The sequence below is a fragment of the Pezoporus wallicus genome, unplaced genomic scaffold (genome assembly GCF_028554395.1).
Source record: "Pezoporus wallicus isolate ANWC-B61680 ecotype Strahan unplaced genomic scaffold, APGP_CSIRO_Pwel_v1 contig_818, whole genome shotgun sequence".
In the NCBI taxonomy this organism is placed as follows: domain Eukaryota; kingdom Metazoa; phylum Chordata; class Aves; order Psittaciformes; family Psittacidae; genus Pezoporus; species Pezoporus wallicus.
The window spans coordinates 6,670,964-6,676,963 of NW_026636248.1; positions in this window are offsets into that span (position 1 = coordinate 6,670,964).

A 6,000-nucleotide genomic window follows, 5' to 3' on the forward strand; every position below is an offset into this window, starting at 1 on the left:
TGTAAAATCCCCAGATAATATGCCTCATAAATGAAATGAGACTAGTTAGTAGGAAGGTAATGAGAGAGCATTTACAGAGGTTACATCCCAAGGTCCGGTAACTGCTAGGAAAATGTGGGAGAGGGGTGAAAACTGTAATCTGCTTTGCTCCTCTAGTACTGGCATACATAGATGTTAATTAACCCTGGCAAGGGCAACTTGACAATGGGAAAATGAGAATAAAACTGTCAAGGGACTATGAACTTCATCTTTCCTTTCTCTCCCCTTTACCTCCTGTCAGTGTCCCTAGAGTGGCAAGAGCTCCTTACTGCTACACCAACCTGCCTGTGTATCCATAGTGGTGCCGTGGCTCCATCCAGCTTTCCCTACATTGCAGCCCCACACTGAAAAGCTTTACTTTCAGGTGTTTTTCCCAGGAAAAGTTTAAGGGCTACTGGGACACCACAGAAGTCCTTTTGGCATAAGTCATCAAGGTTATGTAGGTGCCCAACTCCTTTTTAATTGACAGGCAATTGTCCATCTGCAAATGCAGAAAATAGCACTTCCTGACCTTGCAGTATTGGAAGTATAAGTCTAATGGTTTTTTGAGCACTGGCAATACAAAGGTATGGAGAATTGTGTGTAGACTTAAAACAGACTATTGAATTAGAATGCTGTCTATGATAGCAGAAGTAGAGGCTATTATACTGACTGCAAGGTAAAGGATCCAAATGGCAAATTTATGTTCTGAGTTACTTAAGCTTGAATAGAAGTAAAAGGTCTCATCCTAAACTCATCTGAGTTGATAGGATCCTTTCCCTTGACTTACTAAGTGTCTATATTGAGCTGAAAGTTGAACCTTGAAATGAAATGTTGGCATGCAGGCAACTGAGATTTTAAAAGCATGAATTTACAGTTTGTCAAAATATCAAGGAGATACTGCTGATGAAACAACATCTGCTGTGTACTAAATCCTAATGCACTTAGTGAAACACAGATGTCTCCTGAAAGGACAGACCTATTGAAAACCTGCCCCATGTTGAACAAGGGTCATCCATTTGCACAGCTTTTAACAGTCAACACTTACACCTGAATCACTGCAGGCTGTCTTGGAACATGGCAGATCCAAAAAATGCTTGAGGTAAGTGTAACTGAAGAAACTTATGGTCAAATCAGTATTCACTGTAAAAGAAGCATCTGTGTCTACGTACTGATTGAAGGAGCTGGGTGGAAAGGGAGCAAAATGATGAGATGAGGAGATGCGGTGACTCAAGTATAACTAATGAGAAGTCAAATAAAAAAAATAGAGAAAAATACTGATGTCAGCTGTCACAAAAGAAGAAAAAATACAAACCAGCAGGTGTAATGACTAAACAGGTATGTTGCATGTAACTGTGCCAATCTGATGCTCATCAGACCATTGTGGAGAAAAATCAGATAGGGTGCCAAGGAAGGTTTTCTTCATTGTTTCCTCTCAAAACTTAAATTTTACTGATCTGCAGTCTTCATCATTTTATTCTTGGTCCAGTATTCTTAAATATGTACATTAGTTGCATTTCAACTACCTTTGATTTTTTCACTAGCCTAATTACTCTTAGATTTTTGCTCATGTTTAGCCTAAACTTTTCCTTCCTTTGCTTGTGGCCATTACTTCTTTTTCTGTTTTCTTCTGAGACTTGGTATAATTTCCTTCCTTCATTTACATTGTTACCTTGAAGATATTTACAGGCTATGTTCGTTTTCCTCCTGAGGTTTGTTTCTCCTGTGTTGCTCTTTTCAGTCCCTTTCTTTTTTCTTCTCTTTCCCTAATTTGTATGCTCCCCATCTGTTTTTATCATTAGTACAGCTAAGCGTTGTGACTAATTTTTCATGTGATCTTTTTCTCATATGTTAAAAACTAATAGTTAAATAGCAGAACTGACCTTAAAATGCTGAAGGACAATTGCACAAAAAATACTGCATAATAGTCTCTCTTTTATCACACTCTTTTGTGCTTTTAATGTCCATCAAAAACAAACTACTTCTATTGCTAAGCTAGCTGCAGTTATGCGCAAAGCCCAAAAAAATAAAGCTATAGCCTTCATTTTTTTTTCATGTAGCACTTTATATACCCATTTAATTTCTTATTGATGCATATCTTGTTTGCAAGCTGCCCAGATTGCATATATTCTGCATATATTCTGCATAACTTGCAGTACATATCTGCGTGTGGTGCGTGCATTTGAGCAAGCAGGCAGTCTGTGCTCCACAATTAAAACACAGGAATGGTATTCAGTGTGCATGTCCTGCTTTGGATGCTTTTCCACTTAAGAAAGACCAGGCCAGGTTTACAGCTGTATTTAAACACATTGACCTGTATGTAGATGTCTGACAGGGTTTTCAGAAGTGGCTAGGCAGGCTGAGTTCCTAATCCTAATTTTCCTGATTTTACTGGTTTACACCTGAATTTCTTCAGCTATCTGCTGCCTGTTCTTGGTAAGTTTGCTGGGTGGGAACTGCCATTTCTCTGTGTACAGTGCTGAGAAAAGCAGAGCCCTGTCCTCACGAGTTAGTAAGCAGTACCAACCTGAAAATACCTCACTACAGCAAAACAAAAACAGAGCTATGCAGTGGGAATTACTACAATGTACAAGGAGCCAAGAAAAAAGAAAGCATGCAATCAGTTCATCTGATGATGAGAGTGAAGAACTGGTGATCCAAACACTCTCAGTTCAAGATGAGGCATTGCTTTTCTGTTCTTTGAGTATGAAGTGATTAATAATATCCCCAAATAAAGAAACAGGTTAGATGTACAAAAAAAGTGCAAGAATATACTTCTCTTGCAATCTTTGGCCAAATACTCGTTTATAAATAGTATAAGGATAGATGCAATCTGAGAAGACTGCTTGCGTTGGCAATACAGTGCTAGGGAATGGGAATCTCAAGTCTGTCGGAAAAAGAAATGTGTATAGTAACCCACAAGCTTGAGAAGATACAGCTCCTTTGCCCTGAACCCTCTCTTGTCACTGACTGCTGTCAACTGGAGGGTTTGGTTTCAATGTTTTAAGAATCCTTAAGCAATCTCACGCAATGCAAGTGAGAAAATGACATCCCTCTGATGATGCAGCCAGTTTTCCTGATCAGCATGATTGTATGAGAGCTCTGTACTTAGTTACATCGATTTGTCTCTGAGAGCTCTTTCTGCCACATAAATCTCATCGAAAATCTTTAAAGATCTTGCCCCAGAAGGCCACTACGTTTTCTTTCTCAGAAAAAGAAGCAGAGCCAGGAATTCATTTCTCAAAGTTTTAACTAGAGTGGTCCATTTATGAGGCAGATCTGAATGCAGCTCTATTTTACATTTTGAAACATTTAAAATAACTGCTGCACTTTGTGATTAGCCTTCACATCTAAGCAGTGCTACAAAGAGTTGTATCTATCTCTTCTCCCTTTCTCTCTTAGTTTGAGAGGCTTGAATAAAGAAAATCACCTTTCTGTTAGATGGAGGAATTTGAAGAAGCATTGTGCTTAAAAGCTCAAGCTTTAAGTACAATAGACACCACATTATAAAGATTTTATTTGTGTCACTCTAGCTAAAAAGACTGTTAGGGCTTCTCTGATAAAATTTTGCTTTTTGAATAACTAAAATGATTTTTTTAATAGATAAATATTTTAAATTAAGAATCAGGTCTTTCATCTCATTTCTTCCAGCATGTATATAAGTAAATGCAAGAAAACATAAGAAGTTTGACCTTTCTTTTTCCCTTGAAAAAGAGTAAAAAAAATAAAATAAAATGAAAAATGTTTATTGGGTCTGAATTGCCAGCAATGCAAAAAGAGCCTGTTTGTGTAAACACATACATGTGTGACTTTTATGCTGTTCAGGTACAGAATAGCTTGTATGCTGGGGCTATAAATGTTCCAATAACTCTAAACGTTTGGTAATATTATTTTTTCCTCTTTAATAACCTGGTAAATGATTCCTTGTCTTGCTCTGTCACTCTGAGTTTGTCTGTCCCATGCACTGTCATAGGAAACGGGGGACTTCATTTCCTTCTCCTCTTTTTTTTCTTCTGAGGAAACTAGTTCCAAGACCTTTTACAACCAATATATGCCAAAGCAAAATATCATTTGTTTATTCAAACTATGCAGTCCAGTGCAACCTAAGTGTAATTGCCACAGAGCAGAATGAAGCTGACATCATAAAACCAGGAGATGGCAAGCAACCTCCTACAGGTGCAGCACCACTGACAAGAAAGGAGGATATTGCATTAATCCAGGAGGTAATAAGAAATTAAACAGGCCACCATTTTGTTATTTATTGCAGAGAGATACACTAGGACATTTATATGGAGACAGTTTCAAAAAAGTGAGCACTCTACCTGTCCCATCAATGGAGCAAGTTTGTGAACATGGCATTAATTGTGCTAATGAACCCTGGCCTACTGTATATTCACATTTTTGTGAGTTCTTTCCTAAGCTTGTGTTGTGGTTTAAACCCAGTCAGGCAGCTTTTTCACTCACTCTCCCCCTTCTTGCCCTCCCCCTACTCCCAGAGGGACGGAGAGGAGAATAGAAAAGAATGCAACTCCCACGGGTTGGGATAAGAGCAATCCAGTAACTAAGGTATAACACAAATCACTGCTCCTACCACCAATAATAATAAGGATAAAGGAAATAACGAGGGAAGAGAATACAACACCTCACCACCAGCCGAACTATCACTTCCCTCCCCCACCCGCCAGACCAAGCACCGTCCAATATACCTCATCCAACCCTGCAGTGCCCCTAGCTCTTCTGGGTAACTCCCACTTACATCCTGGGCATGACATGCTCTGGTATGGAATACCTCTTTGGTCAGTTTGGGTCAGGTGTCCTGTCTCTGATTCCTCCCGGCTTCCCCTCCTCCCTGGCAGAGCGTGAGGCTCACAGAGTCCTTGGCCAGACTAAAACATTTGAGTGGTAACTAAAACATCGGTGCTTTCAGCACCGTTCCCAGGCCAACAGTCAAAAACACAATGCTGCACCAGCTACTAAGAAGGAGAAAAATGACTGCTACTGCTGAACCCAGGACAGCTTGTCTAAGTATTCTGGTTCTGACTTTATGGTAAATTAGTGGAATTTGCTACAGAAATGGAGGAGAAATCTGACTCAGTGAAGCAGCAGGGTTTTTAAAGATTGGAATGGACAGTTCCTGACAGAACATGTGGTAATTTTGTCAGGAGGGTCAATTCTCATACCTGCAGCATATCAGCGTGTCTTCATAAGTGTGGAAGCGATTTTTCAAATAACAGTTCAGTCTGATTAGAGTGTGAATCCTTGTCTGAAACCTGAAGCATATAAGGCACCAATCTTTCCCAGATTTATGCATATATTTCATTTTATGTACCAGGACAAGGGCCTTTAGTTTCAGTGGACTGAGTGAATAATCACAAAATACAAAGAAATTCAAAGTCAATTTCTGAGCCACCAGCAGATTCTAGAAACCAACTCCATGTTTTTTTAAGCAGTCTTTGAATTTTTGAGCTCTCCTTCATCAGCTCTTGTGTGCCTGCCATATTACTGGTTCATGTTTGTGGGAGAGGTGTAAATATGCCCACTAACCCTATATGACAGTCCAAGTTATATTTCCATCAGGAGCAATGTTCCTCCAGCTGACTTTCAGCACTCTTTTACATTTCCTGTAGTGCCCTTTTGTCCTTAGGTGAGACAAACACAGACAGACTTGTCTCCCTTTTCCATGGTTTGTACCAAGAGGATGGAGAGGTAGGAAGAAAACACTATCTGGCCACTGTTTTCATAGGAAAAAAGGGCTTCCTGAAGCTACTTTCTGGGCCTTTCTTTCAGCGCTGGAGGAAAGATATTTGTATCCTTTCCTGTACTCAACACCACACACAGCAAATAAAAAAATTTGCCTTATTTGCTAAAAAGCCTAGAAAGACTTCTGGTGGCCTCTCACTCACTGCTGTCTCAAAGAGATTGGGCAGTGTGGGAAGGCAGTCTAGGTGGAAAGTAGTCCAGTTATCTTCTGGATTTTGCATT